Genomic DNA, 20,342 nt, shown 5'->3' with positions numbered 1-20,342 from the left:
AAATAAATGTTAAATAAATGTGCCCAAAGATTGTGACCTAAATAAAACAATGTAGGGAAAAGCAGGTCCAGTGCCAGTATATACTCAATATAGCACCTTGTACAACCACAACCACAATCAGCATACAAGAAACAAAAGAAAACCGACTCAGTACATTTAGTCATTTTAAATCATCCCACACCAACAAAAATATAGATTTTCAATACATGAGGACATTTTCTGGCAAAGAATTTACAAAGCCACATAACTACATATCTCTTCTCACAAAACAGAACAAACAACCCCCATCTTTCTCCTACCTCATTCTGTAGGAAATCCCCTCCCATGACAAAGGGCTTTCTGTGCAGGTACCAAAAAAGAGCGGCACTCAGCTAAACCAATCCCTCTTTTCCAAGTGAGTGGATGGCATTAGTTTTCCTTTTATTCATTTCTACCTTACGTGCTCAATTCAGTTTTACTCTACAGCCAATGCAAGATTTATATACATGTGTGCACCCATGCAAATAAATCATTGCATGACCTTTGAGTCTCTCAAACTCTGCTTTTCAAATGGCCTAGAATGTGCAAAACACTACAAAGTTACCAACTGCCAACTCTTTCTCCATTCCAGCACTAGAAGTCACTTTGTCTCCTCCCTGCCAGGTGGCTCAGGTGCTGAAGTTACAAGCCATGGTCCTAACAGCCATTACAAGGCAGGTGTGCAGAGATTCACTTAGAGCTTCAAGCAGCTCTTGTTGTACAATGAATAGCACCTGAACCTCTTTCCTGCCCACAATTAACCCACCAAAGACCTCCCTCCCTTTCTCTGCCTTTGTTGTTAGGAACTTCTAAAGCAGCTTTGATGCTCCTCTGATGAGTCCATTGGCTTCTGGAATTGGAACAGGCACATGATTCCCCAAGCAGATCTTGGCAGACAGAACCCACTACCCAGTCTGCTGCATCTGGGCTCCAGTCCTGGTGAACGTCCTCCCTTGGCAGCAAAGGCCTGGTCATCCCCCAGACAGCAGAGAACCTCAAAAAAAAATAAGAAACTGGACTGAGTCCTCTGCACTAGTCAGAAATGGTCCAGCCAACATTCCCACTCCCAACACCAGTTTTGACCTAAACCGCCATAATGTTCAGTGCTACACCTTTTCAGGACAAACCAACAGAAAACCACCCTGAAGAGTGCAAAAGCAAAAACCCACGGTGCAGGGATCCTACCACAGGGGAGAACTTCAGTTCTATTATCTTGTTTAAAACATAAGTACACAAGTTACAAATTACAGGTTCATCCTTCTCAAAACAGCCAGCTAACCAACTTATCCCTTTCCTCAACCCCAACAAACCCAAACAAAATAACCCAGAATGTTCTTGCCTGCTTACCCAGGACATAGATCCACTTGCTTCTCTTCCAATGCCTTATAAAGCGTGGACACTGAGAGAAGAAATAGAACTGTTAAAATTACAAAATCAAAGATTCTCAAATATTAAATTCTCCGTGAAATGAACTAAAGATAATGCACGGCTTTCAGATTGTCCTACATTCCTCTGACAACAGGGTCTTTCAAGTCCATTTTAAGTGTAAAAAATGATAAAAGTCAAGAGTAATATATGGCGTTTTTAGGATGTACTGCAGTGTATGCTGCAACTCCCATGCACACACCAAAAGCTGCCTGCCCAATATACTCAACGTACCCCATTTAACGTGATATGCAGTCTACACTAATGTACCTGAATGTACCCAAATAAACCAACATATACCCATAGTACCCAAATGTACCCGATTAAAACCCCATGTACCCAGTGTGCTCATTATGCTCAAAATGCCCCATCTCTCTTCCTGGATGGAAAAGGACTCACCTGACCCACTCACCTGACTAGATCCTTTGATGTTACTGTTGACTTTGTCTTGGAACAAGCACCCCACTCCTCCAACAGATCTTCATGGAAAGGTCCCAGAGACCAGCACCATCTGTTCTCCACTCCTGGTGATAAAAGATCCTCCCTCTGGAGCAAAGGCCTGTTCAACCCTTCTGGCAGCAGAGAGCCTGAAAAGGAGAGAAATTTAGACCAACTCCTCTGCACTTGTTAGAAACAGACAAGCCAGCATTTCTACTTCCAACATGGACACAGTGCAGCATCTGTCCAACACAGACCAACTGTAAAACACCCTGCAGAGAGCAAAGAGAAAACTCCCAGTCCAGGGCTCGTGCCACAGGGGGTGGGATCCATTGCAGTTCCTCCCCTGTGAGGAAATCAGTTCCTGTCCAACACCAATCAAGAGAACCTGGCTGACATGCTGTCTCCTCAAAGACATAACCAGCAAGAAGTCTGCAGTGGAGGAGGCTGCTGGTGCGCCAAGTCACTGTTGTACTGCAGTGTATCCAAAGTGATTTATTTACATGTGTGCACCCATGAAATAAATCACATACAAAACATATTCAGTATTTGAGCCAGAATGACAGCCAGTCAAGTGCATGTCAGTGTGGGAGTGCTTCACCCAAGCAGGGAACAAAACCCAGAAGATAGCCAAAAAGAAAAAAAAAACATTTAGCACATTAAAGCATGACCTTATCCATCTGAAGATGTCCAAGAGCTTAACACAGCCTTCTCCAAAAGCACCTTTTCATGATGGGAAAAGAGTGAAACCCACCTCTGGTCCAGGGACCATGTCAAAAGACACTACCTTTGTACCTGCTCCAAGATCCACGGGCATCCAGGAATTTCAAGAAGGACAGCTTGCAGCATCTCTTCACTTTCCACTCTTCAAAGTGGAAGACTTAAATTCTCACAAATGGACATCAACAGGTCACACAGCTGGTATCCTTTTAGCCAGCCAGTGAGCTTCCTCTGAACAGGATTCTCCACGCCTGTCACTCCACACTGTGCTTTCAGATGGCCAGGGACTGGGAAGCACCGATCATTGCACTAGTCTCATTTACAAACACAATCAACACCACAACTGACCAGCCTCATAAAAAGAGTTTGAGTTGTACCTCCCCTCTACTTACCTTCAAACTCACCTTTATCTTGGCCAAAAAGTTGCACTGATTGGGTTAAGAGCAATAAGCAGATCAGCATTAAAGATGCAGGCTATGGTCCAAGAACTTCAGGCAGTGAGATGATTGGATTATCGACCACCAGTATTCCCACCTCACGCAGAGGTTTGACAGTTGTGGTTGATGAGAACTTTGAGGAGGTGGATCACCTCGCCTCAGGACAGAACTAGCCTCCTTTACTCAGAGCTGGGCCATCAAGCAGAATGGCATCATGGACTCCTAAAGTGGATAGACACTCCTCCAAACTGTCCATCACAGAGCAGCCAAGGTCAGTGATTCAGGCAATAGCTGAAAAATAGGCACAGCCTTCCGCTTCCTTATAGTTCCATTGACACAGCAGATTTCCAGGGAACCTCCGGATCCTGTTGCAATATTCCATTATGACAGTTGTCACCAGCTTGCTGGAATTCACATGCAGTGCAAAACAAAAAGGATTTAAGTTCAGATTCAAATTCAGTGCATCCATCTCAAAACGTACAGTTCAACTCAACTCTACCCCCAATCCTGACTGATCACTGATCCTAACCTTAACCACTGGCCTCTTACTGGCCCAAACAGAAACAATAACCCAAGTCCTTGCCCTGCTCACCCAGGACATAGATGCTCTTGCTTCTCTTCTTGACAGCAGCTTGGAAGCTTCCTAAGGCAAGACTTTAGAATTCTTCAACTTTGCTTCCCCCTCCCCACAAATACTCAGATCTTTAGGTCAATTTACAGAAGTTTAACATTCTCCACATTCCTATAACCAAGGAAATATGTTTCTTAATTCCATTTACAGTATTCCATGTGGACCTAGGGTACATACAAGCTCAATTAATGTACACCTAAAAACTATCAGTACTTCTACAAAAAAAGTTGTAACAAGTTTACAGTACAGCGAATTGACCTTAGAATTTTGTAAAGTTGTATATCCCATCAAAAAGTGGTGGACATTCACTTTAAAAAAAAAAGTCAACACACCTAAGGCTGCAGTACGTTTACAGTCAGTTTTACATAAAGAACATTTCACGTCCCCCCCCAAATTTGGGTTCCATAGCAGTACAAGACCAAAAACACCAACCATCTTTATTATTTAACAGCTACAGCCTTGACTGGAACGCCATGAGGGGAAAGGTTTTAGAGCTTCAACATTTTAAACAATTGAAATACAAAAGCACAGATAGCACTAAAACCCTATTGCTGGGCCACTGTATATAGATTTACGCCTTCCAGCCACATCATGTTTTCTACCATCAGAGAGATTACAGCTTGTACATATACAAACTTTTGGTAAAACTAAGCTTCACATTCACTACTCAGCTCCTTTAAATGTGTTCTAAAAATTGAACCAAATAGAAATGGTTTACTACCATAGTATCCTATACAGTCACAAGTCAATACACAGGAGCCAATGGCAAACCATGCAGTACTAAACAAAGCACAATTACACATCTAGAACAAGGGAGTCCTCCAGAAAAAGCACGTTTTCATACTGCTCTCTCCCTTCTCACAAGGCACAGTACACAACCAATTCCAGTCAGCATTGCAGGAAATTAGAAAAATACTGTCTCACTGGGTTAAATCAGGAAGTCTGCCTTACACTAGACAGGAGCATAGTTTCCCCCGTTTTACAATTTACTTAATTCACTTCTAAATTTCAGTCAATGTAAGATTTAGTTACATGTGTGCACCCATGAAATAAATCTTACATACTGCTGATTCTTTTCCAGTGGTACCATAAGAGAGGGGACCATAGCCATTTTTTTCCCAGTGCTTGCACAACACTTCCAATATTTGGCACTCATTTCCTGATTAACCAGTGCTTCTGCTAGGGGAATACTGCCATTAAGGCTAGAAAACCTACAAAGAACTCCAGCAGCTGCACGCTAAACGAAGGCTTTAAAATCAGGGTCCCCTCCTACCTGGAACAGTCAGCTTTGGCTCAACCAGCCAGGTGGCTCAGGTGCTCCTGGAAACGGTCATCACAAAGCTGCTGTAAAGACCATCAGTCAGAACAGGAAGCTGTTCCTACCTTTAAAAGATGCTTAAGTGATGTCAAGCCCAAAGCTGCCCCACACATGATCTCCCGTGGTCCCTTTTCCTGGTTGGTAGAGAACTCACTCAGCAACTGACTGGGTGCCCTGGCTGTTGTATTGGTTTAGGAACACTTAACTCCTCAAGCAGATCTTCACAGAAGAGAAAGCACCCAGTCTACAGTGTGCCACATCTGCATGTTATTCCTGGCAAATAAAGGTCATCCCTCTGGGAGCAAAGGCCTGGTCAACCCTTCCAACAGCAGAGAACCTGAAGTGGAGAAAGATTTAGATTTTGAGCCTCTACACTTAGAAACAGTAAAAAATTATTTACTTCTAGCTCCAGTTTTGTACTAAACTGCACAAATGTTCACAGTGCAGCACCTATCCAGGACAAACCAACAGGAAAAAACCCTGCAGAGAGCAAAGAGAAAACCCCACACTCCATGCTTGTTGCCACAGGGGAGGGATCCAGTGCAGTTCCTCCTGTGAGAAGCAGTTTCTGTGCCAACACCCATCAAGAGAACCTGGCTGTCATGCTGTCTCCACAGAGCCTTAACCAGCAAGGAGTCTGCAGTGTGCCAATTCACTGTTGTACTGCAGTGTATCCAAAGTGATTTACTTACATGTGTGCACCCATGAAATAAATCAAATACAAAGCAGTAATTCACTTTTTGAGAGCAAGAATGACAGCCAGTCAAGTGCATGTCAGTGTAGAAGTGCAGCACCCAGAAGAAAGTCAGGAGAAAAAAAAACACAAAAAGGCCTACACCTCATATTTAACACTCAAACATGATAGAAAATCACCAAAAGCTTCCAAAATCTAACACTGGGCCTATTCTAATGGGTAAAAAGCCCTCAATACTCATGAACTGGTTATTAAAAGCCACGTATATGGAAAATTAACCTACTCCAAGTGAAAAACATGATACAGGAGTGAAATTCACCTCTTCTCCAGGGACAGTGTCCTTCTAGACACTACCTTTGCAACTGCTCCAAGAAGCATGGGCATCCAGGAAATTCAAGGACTGCTTGCAGCATCTCTTCACTTTCAGCTGTTGAAACCACAAGACTTCAATACTTACAGGTGGGCATCAACAGGTCACACAGTGGGTATCCTTTTAGCCACCCAGTGACCTTCCTCTGAACAATTCTCCAAGCCTGTCATTCCACACTGTGCTTTCAGATGGCCAGGGACTGGGAGCTCTGTTCACTGCACTGTAGTTTAACTCACAACAATCAACACCACTGCTGACCAGCCTTATAAAAAGAAGCAGCTCTGTGCACAGAAGCCCAAGGTTTCCACAAACTGTTCTGACAAGATCTCAACTGGCTACTCCACCAGCATCCTCTCTCCAGTGACTGTGCTCATTGTCACGATCTTCTCAGAACAGCACCTGAAGGAGACAAGGGAAGCAAAACAGTGATGACCACCCCACTCCCACAGAGAGGGGACCAACACAAGTGCTGTACAGACTGATCCCAGCCTTCAAAGCCTCACACTAACCTTGACCTGTATCTCCCCTCTACTTACCTTCAGCTCACCTTGTTCACTGAGGGAAGCCCAAGAACACAAGCAGCACCACAGCTTTCTACACTCCAGCAGAGACAAAAGCACCAGCATGTTGGACAGAGTAGGAGAGGGAGTAGGTTCTTCCTTGTTATCCTAGTGAAACTGCTCAGTCAGGATATAAATCCTCTTTCTTGTTGCTGGTTTGAGACCTAGAGAAAAAAGTTTCAGTATTTAGTAACAAGAGTTTCATACACTAAAATCGGAACCCAGCTGTCACAGCTGTGATCATCTGTTTCACAACTCTTCAGAATCCTACAAGTAGAGGAAGAGACTCATTTCTATAGATGTTAGAAAATTTAAAATTGTCTCAACCAAAAGCAAATAGGAATTTCACAATAACCTTAACTTCGCCCTATGCTTTCACAAACTTAAATTTCTGAAAGTTATTTAAAAAAAATATGAAAACCCTTCCAAAATTCTCTTGATTAAAAATAAATACATAGCAAAACCACTCACCTTGCACAGTAACACCAAAAACTAACAACCACCAGCCCAATACCACAAAGCCTCAAGAGCCCTTTCTCTTGCTATAGCCAGAAACAAACAGAGCCCAGCTTCCCAGGCTGCCTTGATATAAGCCTCACGATGACCTCAGGGGAATAGCTAATTCACCAGGAGCCAATCCTAACATCTCCTCAAAGTGCAAACACCAAATCACCACTGCTTCTAATACAACACACACCTGCTTCCTATGACCAAACAAGTATTAACCAGCTAACCTATTGATCTCTCCATCCCAAAGCCAAATTAATTTCCAAATGTCTTACAAGAACACTCATTAAATAGCAATATGCTCAAATTATTCAATAAGTTGCAGTTTCTTAGTGATTAAACCATCTTTTTATCACTTCAACTTAACCCGTAAATGGTGAAAAGTGACTTTGAAGTCAAACTTCAAATTATTCAAGATCTTTAAAGTGTCTTTTACATAACTCCAAATGTTCAAAGTGTATGTATCCATACTGTATATCACATATACAGATGCAGCCATTCAAAACGAGCGAGGTACGCTGTGGTAAAACGCGGTGGGCATGTTGCATCACATGTCATAACGTGTCATATCACATCATACCGCAGCTATGATAATAGTATCCGGAATCACCGCCAGGTGGAGCTAATAAAGCTTAACCTCTCATGTACAGCGTTTGAGCTGTCACCAGAAAACACCCGGTTTCAAATCCCGATCACTGCTAAGGGACAATCTTTATCTAATTAAGATTTTAAGTTGTATACTCTTTAGAATTTTAATTTTAAACTGTATATTACAGCATGTTAATCATTGAACATTAAAAAGTTGATATATTTTATAAAAGCAAGATTGCTGTTGGACAAAAGTACACAACCTTCCACCTTCGTCATAAATATTTTAATTATGCATAAATATTTTATGTATCAGAGTCTTTAACTTCTTAATTTACATGGGTTCTGGCTTTAATGTACTTGTTGTAACATTATTAATGAGCACTCTCAGGTTCACAGGGGTATGCACCCTCACCACTGCCACCTCAGGCTGGCCCCTCACCACTGAGGACTCAAACCCAGGTCTCTGGTATCACTCCACAGGGAACCACCCAGCTGAGCTAAAGGGAGATCTTCTCTCAACCCAGTGGCTGTGGACTCTACTATCCACAGGGAAGGGCGGTGACGTCACCGTGCTGGTAAGCCAGCTTGCACAACCTGTAATGTCAGCCGTATGCAGTACATTAAGCTTATATTCTGTACTTCATAAAAAAGTTATAACATTTGATCATTTTCCAAGAATACGTACAGTACAGTAGTAAGAACACCATTTGCTGTTAATGTAAAAAGATAAATGTTGTAGTGAGTTAAATTCACTTGATAGCTATATTAATATGGAATCGTGTAACTAAGCAGCTAAAGAATCACAAGTGAATGTTTTGGAAACATTTTGACGTGTTTCTTTTTAAAACAAATCTTCTATTGTTCTTGTGTACGCATTACTGAAGCTAAAAGTTTAGCCTTTGTCACTAATTTAACCACTAAATAAAGACATAAATATAGAAATCCCTACATTACAAACTGTATATGGCCGGTATTAGTATTTTAAAGAAAAAATACACAACAGTATTCCACTTTCTCCCTAAACATTTTAAGCATCAAAGTCTTACATATGGTTATTTTAGAAACCTTTTTATGTGATCCTTCTGACCATATTAAGTTTATATACCTTGTGAAAAGTGATAATGTTTTAACCTTTTCTGTGAATTTGCTCGTTATCAGCATAAAATAAAGCATACTTTTAGAATTTGATTACCAAGGAATATAATACGGAATCATGTATCTAAAGAAAAGTATCTAAAGTATCTAAAGAGCATGCTTGCCAGCGTGGTGACATCACCGCCTTTCCCTCTGAATAGCTAGGAGGGACCTCAGCCTCTAATAATAGGCAGTGAAAACATTTGTCTACCTGTCCATGGGGGGAAGGGGGACTGTCTTTCATTCGAAGGTTCGCCTATTGTACTCTGAGAATGTAGGAAGGCGGAAAAGTGCCCTCGGTCTTTTCACTGACAAAGTTGTGTTAACAAAAACTACAGTATGCTTAAGAGCTGTTAAACCAGTTCTATTTAATGTTCTATTTATTTTTTCGGCACAGCCAGCCGGCCCGAACCACACAGACACCAGCTAGCCTTACAATCTAATCTTTCCACCTTTGATCCCATGAAGAAGTACATTACGCTCCTGCTTTGTTTAACAATGGTATGAAAAATAAATTTAAATGGTGAGAAATCTATGCTTAAAGTTAATTAAGGGACTTAGAAGACAAAGATAACGATTTATATTACATTATCAGATTGTGAATCAATAAAGGCATTCAATTAAACACGTTTGCAATTTTAATCAAAATGGGTGTAATGGGGTTAGACCATTAGATTTGCAATACACTTTCTCGTGATCATCTAAGAATCTTTGTGTAAGCTGTAATTTTTTTTAACTTTTATACATTTCAAACACTTTAATTTTGTAAACACAACACACATTCCATACAGCTACAGTACAATCACATTCTCCTGCCTTCCCGTGGTGTAAAATGAATTAGCAGGTGATTGAGATAACAATGCATCGCCCACTGAGTGGAATGTTCTTTTTTCCAAGTGTAAAAAGAGGTGATACGTGTCTCATCTATAACTCTTCAGTTCACAGAGAAATTCCACCAGACCCTCAAAACATTGTCCAATAAAACTCTTCTTGTACCTAATTTTAAGTTTAGCAGTTTAGTTTTTAGTTTTGCACGATAAGCACATTGTTTAATAGGGATGACATTATCCACTTCAATTATCACTGTAGCCACTACTTCATGGTGGGTGGCTGCGTTAGCCTGCGTAGTCTGCAAAGGAACAAGTCATAGGTTTATTCCATGCTGAAAAGAGAAGAGAGAAAATGCAACGTTTCGGCTGTGAAACCTTCTTCAGGTGTGAGGGTCTTCAGTTCAAAATGAAACGCTTGGAGTTTGTCAGGCGTTCTGAACGAGTTAAACTTTGATGCTGGAAAAATGTATTTCCCAGAAGCTATACTGACTCTCTCTGATGCAGTGCATTCACTGGTCAGGTGACTGAGGGCTTGCCAGCACAGTGGCGTCACTGCCTTTCATATGGATAGGTGTGACCTGGTCTGTTAGTATTGAGGGCAGGTCTCACTGTAGCTCAACTAGCTGTTTCCCTATTAAGTGACAGTGGGGGCCTGAGTTCAATTCCTCAGTTGATAGGGCATGAGCCTGAAAACACTACATTATTAATACTATCTTCTGTGTTGCATTAACTAACTCTTCAGTTTATTCTGCCAGACAGTATATAAATATAATTATATAGTTATTTATTTCTTTAGATAGTCCTTATATTATAAACACCTTTAGGCTCTGCAAATTATTTTTTTAGCTTTTAAAAAAGAAATAAAAAATGAGATATAATGCTGTGTTCCTGCTTAACTTAGACATTACATGATTTTAAAAGCTATAAAAACAGGTTTCGATAGTTAATAACCACTTTTAATGTGTGAAAAATGGGTGATCTTTCTTCCTCGTGATCAGCTTAGAATCTTTGTGTACGCTTTAAGTTTTTTTCTTCTTAATTAAACATTAAAAATGCATGTAGAACAGATCAGCAGCTCTTTTTTTCTCAATTGATTTTTTTCCCTGTATTTATCATATTGGCTAGCTAATGTCCTCTTTGCTAGCTAATGGTACTTGTGACTGTGTTTCTGCATTGTGTAGCAACGAGGGACTATATTCTCAGGTGAAGGAACGTAAACATCTTAAACATTTTCGTGTTTAATAATTTTTTTTAAATTAAACTTCATTCTATACAGCACTCGCATATTTGGGGACCGTTTTATAAAAGCAATAAGAAACTCGAGGCCTGTGCTATATCGTGGATATAGTCACAGTTAAAAGGTTGCCGGCCCTCTGCATCAAGGAGTATGAAAAGTATGAGCTTCTGTTACTGTGATAACGAACGCAAGTATTCATGGAAAATGGTAATCACTTAACTTGGAATGTTTTGTGATATTTAGAAAGACCAACAAATTCAATATAGTGTCGATAATATTTATTATTAGTAATAACGACAGTAGTAGCAGCTTCAAATTATTCGTTATTAATAAATGACTTAGCTTCGAACAGTGGTGATATTTAACAGTATAAAAAATGTGAATATACAGTAGTGTCCATAACATTTGCTATTTTCGTTTTTCAAAGAAGTGTTTATTTGTTAAATGAAGGCTCATGACAATAGCTGGGTTAGAACACTGGACCTGAGGCTTATAAATCAGTCACTTAAGCCATCACGCCACAGACACAGTCACACAGAAAGCACTGAACCTGAAGTACACATATCCATAGAAAGTTTTATACTACTGTTTGAGCTACAATATATGAATCTAATTATATCATTATTAATTTCTTTAGATACGCGATTCCATATTATATTCCCTATTAATCAAATTCTAAAAGTATGCTTTTGTTTACTCCGATAACAATCATATTAACAGAAAAGGTTAAAACATTATCACTTTTCACAAAGTATATAAACTTCATATGGTCGGATGGAGCACGTAAAAATGTTTCCAAAATAACCACATGTAAGACTTTGAAGCTTAAAATGTTTAGGAAGAAAGTGGAATACTGGTGTGTATTTTTTCTTTAAACGACCAATACCAACCATATACATAATATGTTTATGTTCCTAAATTAATATCATTTATGATGATCAGACATGTTATGCTCCTCTTCTGTTTATGCTCAGCTACTAAAATTTCCCTTTAGTTGTAAAATTCCATATAAATATTCAATACTTAGCGGATTAAAACTTGCACAGTAAAGAGATTAAATGATTAAATCTTTTCACTAACGACCAACGCACCACGAGTACCCCTGTCGGTCATTTTGGCCAGCCAATCATGCACCTTGGTACACCGCAGTGGCTTGTGGGTAGTTGCATGAGGTACGGGTTTGTACCGCGCATTTTGAATGGCTGCATCTGTATAAAGTCAACACCAGAAAAAAGACTTCACTGATTACATGTTGTGTAACCAAACATAGCAGCAACCTTGACAGTTGCTCTGTTTCATTTGGTCAAAATAATCACAAATCACATGAAAAAAATAAATTACACTCCTTAAAAAAATAAAAAGTTAATGTTACGTACTCTGAGGGAAAAAGGTATGGAAAAGATCCTGTGTGGAGTGTGAGAGAGAAAACTGAATTCCTAGGCGAATGTAATCCGTCGTGAGGCTAGATCGAGGTCGGAGATAAGAAGCGGTAGGTCAGAAACCCAGGGGGTCACAAGAACAAACGATAAGTCAGATAAAATCGCTAACTAGATACGCAGCTCAGGCTGAAGAAACCTTAATAGTGGTAGAGTAAAACCCGAAGCGGAAAAGACTCTCATGGGATCAGGAATGGTAGAGAAAAACCCAGAGCAGATCACACTTCGATGGGATCCGGACTGTTAGAATAAAACCCGGAGAGTATCAGACTTCCATATGATCTGGAATAGTAGAGTAAAACCGGGCTCATATCAATCTTCCATGGGATCCAGACTGGTAGAGTAAAACCCGGAGCGGATCAGATTTTGAAGGGATCCGAACTGGTAAAGTGAAACCTGGAGCGGTTCAGGCTTCCATGGGATCTAGTGTGTTAGAGTAAAACCCAGAGTGCATCAGACTTTAATGGGATCCAGACTGGAAGAGTAAATCCCAGACCAAATCACATTTCCAAGCAATCCGGACTGGTAGAGTAAAACCCGAGGTGGATCAGACTTCAATGGGATCTGGGCCGGTAGAGTGAAATCTGGACTGGATGTGATTTCCATGGGATTCAGAGTGTTAGTTCAAGTTTATTGTCATTATACTCATATACAGGTATATGGTATAACAAAATGCTATTTAGCTAGCTCTCGGACATAAGTAGTACAAAGAAAAAAACAACAACAATACAATTGTATAAAAGAAACAAAAGAAAGACAGAGACAACAGGCAGTGTGCGAAAACAACAAACAGGCAATGTGCAAAAAACAACAGGCAATGTGCAAAACAGCAAAAAGGTAACAGGTTATGTGCAAAAACATGCATCAACAGAATGAAATAAAGGGATAGAAATTATGGGGAGTGAGCTTTTGACATGTATGGTAGAAGTAGATTTTCAATGTGTGTTTGGGTTTTTGGTAAGAAAGAAAGCACTGTGAGGTTCAGATCATAGGTGAGAGGTGATGTTAGATAGGGCTGCTAGGGCAATAGGATCCTATGCTGGACTCTAAACTAGAGAAAAACACTGAGCAGAAACGCTAGGCAAAAACGAAAACCAGGAGGCAGGTGAGTAAGTCGGCACACAGAGAGACGAGCAGGAAGCAACAATCCAAAACACTAGGCAAAAATCAAATCCAGGAAGCAGGCGAGAAGATCGGAACACGGAGGCACAAACGGGGAAGCAGCAATCCAAATCACTAGACGAAAGCGAAAACGAAAGACAGACTAGGAGTTCGAAAACCTGAGACAAGCAAGAGAAAACCACGCACTAGGGAGCTCGAAGAGAATCCGCAATAGTGAGCGGGGAAGTGAGGAAAAAGGAGAACTAAAATAGAGATGGGAGAGAAAGGTGATTGGCGTTACTTGCGGCGTGAGCTTGTCTTACAGGGTGTGTGCGTGGGAATGCAAGAAAGGAGAGCTGCGCGAGTGGAATGCGTAACAGGTGAGGTGAGAGTGAGAGAGGCTGGGAGTTTAATAGTTTGATAGTAAAAACTGTCTCTGAGTCTGGGAGTCTGGGCCCAAATGCTCCGGTACGATTTTCCAGATGGTAGCAGATCATAAAGTCTGTAGCTGGGGTGTGTGGGGTCTTTGATAATGCTTAGAGCTTTCCTCAAGCACCGTCTGTCATAAATGTCCTGTATAGATGGGAGGGCAACCCCAGTGATGGACTGGGCAGTTTTCACCACCCGCTGTAGGGCTTTGCGGTCAGCAGCACTGCAGTTGCCATACCACACTGTGATGCAGCCTGCCAGTGTGCTTTCTGTAGTGCATCTGTAAAAGTTAGTGAGGATCTGGGGACATATCCTAGTCTTCTTCAACTGTCTTAGGAAGTACAGGTGCTGTTGCGCTTTCTTGATCAGACAGGTGGTGTTGAGAGACCATGTGAGGTCCTCGGTGATATGGACGCCAAGGAATTTAAAGTTGCTGATTCTTTCCACTTCAGTCCCGTTGATGTGGATAGGGGCATGTCCAGTTTGCAGTTTCCTGAAATCAATGATCAGCTCTTTGGTTTTGCTGACGTTGAGGGTGAGGTTGTTCTCATCACACCACGTTGTAAGGAGATTGACCTCCTCCCTGTAGGCCCTCTCATCATTGTCTGTGATCAGTCCTACAACTGTGGTGTCATCCACAAACTTGATGATGGAGTTGGTGTTGTGTTTGGCCTTACAGTCATGGGTATAGAGGGAGTAGAGCAATGGACTAAGCACACACCCATGGGGGACCCCAGTGTTCAGAGTTAGTGTGCTGGAGGTGTGGTTTCCAAGCCTGACAGCCTGAGGTCTGCCTGTCAGAAAGTCCCGAATCCAGTTGCAGAGAGTGGTGTTGAGATCCAGTGCACTGAGTTTCTTGACTAGTTTGAGTTTCTCTGGGATGATAGTGTTAAAAGCTGAGCTGAAGTCAATGAATAGTAGTCTTGTGTATGTGTTCTTTTTGTCCAGATGGGATAGGGCAGTATGCATGGCAATGGAGATTGTGTTGTCTGTGGATCTGTTGGACCGATAGGCAAACTGGTACGGGTCCACTGTGTTTGGAATGGTGTCTTTAATGTGCTTCATGACCGAACTCTCAAAGCACTTCATGATGACAGGTGTTAGTGCCACTGGTCGGTATTCATTAAGACATGTCACTGTGGTTTTCTTTGGTATTGGGTTGATGGTGGTTGTCTTGAAGCAGGTGGGGACTACGGCTTGGGCCAGAGACATGTTGAAAATGTCTGTGAATACACCCGCCGTCGGGCCCTGCAGCCTTGCGTGTGTTCACTTTTAGCAGAGATCTCCTCACCTCATCTGCAGACAGTGAGAGCAGCTGGTCAGCTGCGGAGGGTGCAGTTCTGATGACTGGTTCTGTGTTGTTGGCTTCAAACCGAGCATAGAAGGTGTTGAGCTCGTTAGGCAGGCGGCATCATGGGCGGGTGCACAGATGTTCTTCCTCTTGTAGTCTGTGAGGGCCTGTATACCTTGCTACATATGCCTTGGGTCATTAGTGGTGGTGTTCCTCTAATTCCTGTTTGAGTGTGTTTTTTGCATGTTTAATACCATTGTTAAGATTGATCCTGGCTGACCTTAGTTCTGATTTATTGCCCGATTTGAATGCTGCATCCCTTGCTTTGATTAGGGTGCGAGCCTCACTGTTCATCCATGGTTTCTGGTTAGGAAAAGTTTTTATTTCTTTTGTGTGTGACATCTTCAGCACATTTCCTGATATAGCTAGTGACTGATGATACATATTCCTGTATGTCGGTGTATGATCCTTGTGTGCCTGCCTCTTTAAACACATTCCAGTCAGTGCATTCAAAACAGTCCTGCAGGACCAATTCAGCTCCTTCAGGCCACACTTTCATTGTTCTGACCACTGGTTTCACTCGCCTGTGCAGCTGTCTGTATGCCGGGAGTGAGTGATGTGGTCTGAGTTTCCACAGTGGGGGATGGGTACTGCCTTGTAAGCGTTCTGAATCTTGGTGTAAACATGGTCCAGAGTGTTTTCTCCTCTTGTTGGGAAGGAGACATGCTGATGGTATTTTGGGAGAACGGATTTGAGATTTGTTTGATTAAAGTCACCCACAACGATAAAGGTTGCGTCGGGATGTGCAGATTCCAGTTTGTTTATTGCAGTGTGCAGTACCTCTAGCGCTTCTCTACCATTAGCATCAGTGGGGATGTAGACGGCGGTGATAATAACAGTTATCCAGATTGGTAGAGTAAAACATGGAGCGGATCTTACTTCCATGGGATCCAGACCGGTAGAGTCAATCCTGGAGCGGATCAGACAACCAAGGGATCCGGACTCGTTGACTAAATACTAGTATCCAGATAGACTAGTATCCGAACTGGTAGATCTAAACCCAGAGCAGATCACACTTCTATGGGATCAGGAATGGTAGAGTAAAACCAGAACCAGATCAGACTTCTAAGCAATCCGGGCTGGTAGTGTAAAACCCAGAGTGAATCAGACTTTCATGGGATCCGGACCGGTAGAGTAAATCCCGGAGCGGATCAGAAATCCAAGGGATCTGGACTGGTAGAGGAAAACCTGGACCGGATCAGTCTTCAAAGGGATCCGGAATGGTAGAGTAAAACACGGAGCAGATTTTACTTCCATGGGATCCGGATGGGTAGAGTAAATCCTGGAGCGGATCAGAAATCCAAGGGATCTGGACTCGTAGGCTAAAGTCTAGTATCCGAATAGACTAGTATCCAAACTGGTAGATCGAAACCCGGAGCGGATCATACTTCAACGGGATCCGGAATGGTAGAGTAAAACCCGAACCGGATCAGACTTCCAAGCAATCCGGACTGGTGAAGTAAATCCCGAACCGGATCAGACATATATAAAGTCAACACAATAAAAAAAAGCACTTCACTGATTACATGTTGTACAACCAAACATAACAGCAACCTTGACAGTAGCTCTGTTTTATTTGGTCAAAATAATCACAGATCACAAGAAAAAAATTAATGACACTCCTGAAAAAAATGAAAAGTTAATGTTATGTACTCCGAGGGGAAAAGGTAGGGAAAAGACCCTATGAGGAGTGTGAGAGAGAACACTGAATTCCTAGGTGAACGTAATCCAAGTCGTGATGCTAGAGCAAGGTCGGAGATAAGAAGCGGTAGGTCAGAAATCCAGGGGGTCACAAGAACATACAATGTCAGATTATTTGCTAACTAGATACTTAGCTCAGGCCGAGGAAACCTTAGTAGTGGTAGAGTAAAACCTAGAGCGGATAATACTTCCATGGGATCTAGACTGATACAGTAAAACCTGGAGAGGATCAGACTTCCACTGACTCCGGGCTAGTAGAGTTAATCCTGGAATGGATCAGACTTCCATGGGATCCGAATTTGTAGCTAGATTAAACCTGGAGCAGATCTGACCCGCATGGGATCTGGAATGGTAGAGTAAATCCCGGGCCAGATCAGACTTCCATGGGATCCGGACTGGAAGAATAAAACCCGGAGCGGATCAGATTTCTAAGGGATCCAGACTGCTAGGTTAAAACTTAAAGCAAAACCCGAGCGGATCCGACTCCAATGGGATCGGGAATTGTAAAATTAATCCCAGGACAGACCAGACTTCGATGTGATCCAGACTGCTAGAGTAAAACCAGGAGCGGATCAGACTTCCATGCGTCCGGATTGGTAGAGTAAAACCAGGAGCGGACCAGACTTCTAAGGGATCCGGACTGCTACAGTAAAACTCAAAGCGGATCAGATTTCCATGGGATCTGGACTGGAGGAGTAAAACCCGTATCGGATCATACTTATCATGGGATCCGGAATGTAAGAGTAAAACCCAGTGTGGATCAGACTTCCAAGCAATCAGGTCTTGAAGAGTAAATCCTGGAACGGATCACACTTCAAAGGTATCTGAACTCGCAGCTACAGTAAAACCCAGAGCAGGTCAGATCCCCATCAGATCCAAAATGCAGGGGTGGATCAGACATCCATGGGATCCAGACTACTAGATTAAAACCCGGAGAGGATCATTCTTCCATGGGATCTGGACTGCTAGTTTAAAACCCGGAGTGGAACAGACTTCCATGGGATCCGGAAAGCTAGCGTAAAATCCAGAGCGGATCAGATTTCCAAGGAATCAGGACTGGTAGAGTAAAACACAGAGTGGATCAGACTTCCATGGGACCCAAACTGGAAGTGTAAAACCCGGAGCGGATCAGACTTCCAAATAATCCGGATTTGTCGAGTTAAACCTGGAGCAGCTCAGATTTCCATGGGATCCGGACTGGAAGAGTAAAACCTGGTATGGTTCAGACTTCCATGGGATCCAAACTTGTAACTAGAATAAACCTGGAACAGATCCAACTACCATGGGATCCAAACTGGAAAAGTTAAAACCGACACGGATCAGACTTCCATGGGATCCAAACTACTAGAGTAAAACCCAGAGCAGATCAGACTTCATTGGGGTCCAGACTGGTATATAAAACCCGGAGAGGATCAGATTTATCAGACCAGATCTGGATTACTGGAGTGAAACCTGGACTGGATCTGACATCCATGGGATCCAGACTGGAAGAGTGAAACCAGGAGCGGATCAGACTTCCATGGGATCCGGACTGGAAGTGTAAAACCTGGACCGGATCAGATCCATGGGATGCGGATTGGAAGAGTAAAACTCTGAGTGGATCAGACTTCCATAGGAACCGGACTAGTAGATTAAACCCTAGAGCGGATCAGACTTCCATGGGATGTGGACTGGCGGAATAAAAGATGGAGAGGATCAGATTTCAAAGGAATTCGGACCAGTAGATTAAAACTGCGGAGCAGATCAGACTTCCACTGGATCTGGACTGGCAGAATAAAATCCGAAGTGGATCAGACTTCCATGGGATCCGGACTGGTAGAGTAAAACCTGGAGCAGATCATAACTCCATGGGATCCGGACTGCTAGAGCAAAACCCAGAGCGGATCAGAATTCCAAAAGATCTGGACTTGTAGAGTAAAATGTGGACTGGACCAGATTCCCATGGGATCCAGACTGGTAGAGTAAAACTCGGCTCAGATCAGTCTTCCATGGGATCCGGTCTGCAAGAGTAAAACCCAAAGCAGATCAGACTTCCATTGGATCCAGACTGCTAGAGTAAAACCAGGAGTTGATCAGACTTCCATGGGTCCGGATTGGTAGAGAAAAACCCAGAGTGGATCAGACTTCCATGGGATCCAAGCTGGAAGAGTAAAACCTGGAGCAGATCCAACTTCCATGGGTTCAGGTCTGGTAGAGTAAAACCTGGAGAGGATCCGACTCCCATGGGATCCCGAAGGGTAGAGTAAATATCGGAGTGGTTCAATCTTCCATGGGATCTAGACTGATAGAATAAAACCCAAAGGGAATCAGACTTCCACTTACTCTGGACTAGTAGAGTAAATCCTGGAACGGATCAGACTTCCATGGGATCCGAACTCCTAGCTAGATTAAATCTGGAGCAGATCCAACCCGCATGGAATCTGGAATGGTAGAGTGAATCCCGGGCCAGATCAGTCTTCCATGGGATCCAAACTGGTAGAGTACAACCCAGAAGGGAACCAACTTCCATGGGATCCGGATTGGAAGAGTAAAACCCTGACGGGATCAGACTTCCCTGGGATCCGGACTGGAAGAATAAAATCCGGAGCGGAAAAGACATCTAAGGGATCCACACTGCTAGGTTAAAACTTAAAGCAAAACCCGAGAAGATCCGACTCCCATGCAATCGGGAATTGTAAATTAAATCCCAAGACAGACCAGACTTCCATGTCATCCAGACTGCTAGAGTAAAACAAGAAGCAGATCAGACTTCCATAGGTCCGGCATTTACACACTACTTAGAACATTTATATTTTCAGGGATGGATTTTTGGCCCAAGTCAAGTTGAAGAAAAGTGGTTTTGTGATCCTAGCTGAAATTTTTTTTTCAGAAACTCCGGTATGCCTGGTTGTCGTGATACGCCGCGCGGCAGTTATACAAGTGCATCATACAAGTACCCAGCATGTTTGAAACTCATTCAAATGCAAGTGCTTCTATCCGTGGTCTTGATTGTTTGCCACTCATTCCTTTTGGTTTGGGGAACATGTCAAAATCCTGTGCCCAGAAAACTTCAGATAGAGTTCGCGGAAATACTCAGTGGACACCCCAGGTTGGGTAAGGATCAGCATTAACACACTACTTAGAGAATTTAATTTTCAGGGATGGATTTTTAGCCCAATTCAAGTTGAAGAAAAGTGGTTTTGTGAAAATCGCAGAAAATGTGTTTTCAGAAACTCCGGGGTGCCTGGATGTCGCGGTGCACCACGCGACAGTTGTATTCCAAAACTGAGTCACTGAGATCACACGAGTACAAAAGCATGCTTGAAACTCATTCAAATGCAAGTGCTTCTATCTGTTGTCTTGGTTGTTTCCCACTCATTCCTTTTGGTTTGGGGAACATGTCAAAATCCCATGCCCAGAGAACTTCAACTAGAG

General features: G+C 42.5%; 2 long non-coding RNA genes across 2 annotated transcripts; both read right to left on the bottom strand.

Annotated features, from left to right (window-relative positions):
• Nucleotides 1–750: 750 nt before the first annotated feature.
• On the bottom strand, nucleotides 751–1,999 carry LOC148654185 (uncharacterized). The gene is made up of 3 exons (XR_015941560.1): nucleotides 1,856–1,999; nucleotides 1,366–1,417; nucleotides 751–1,012 (listed from the first exon to the last, which is right to left on the bottom strand). It is a non-coding gene; the product is annotated as an uncharacterized LOC148654185 (long non-coding RNA).
• A 3,008-nt stretch (nucleotides 2,000–5,007) lies between these two features.
• LOC148654184 (uncharacterized) lies at nucleotides 5,008–6,691 on the bottom strand. Its single transcript, XR_015941559.1, has 3 exons — nucleotides 6,588–6,691; nucleotides 6,001–6,450; nucleotides 5,008–5,324 (listed from the first exon to the last, which is right to left on the bottom strand). It is a non-coding gene; the product is annotated as an uncharacterized LOC148654184 (long non-coding RNA).
• Between the last annotated feature and the right edge of the window lie 13,651 nt (nucleotides 6,692–20,342).

The sequence above is a fragment of the Lepisosteus platostomus genome, chromosome 10 (assembly GCF_059453375.1).
Source record: "Lepisosteus platostomus isolate fLepPlt1 chromosome 10, fLepPlt1.hap1, whole genome shotgun sequence".
Taxonomy (NCBI): domain Eukaryota; kingdom Metazoa; phylum Chordata; class Actinopteri; order Semionotiformes; family Lepisosteidae; genus Lepisosteus; species Lepisosteus platostomus.
The sequence above is the reverse complement of the archived record's forward strand: the minus strand, read 5'-3'. Positions and strand labels throughout refer to the sequence as shown.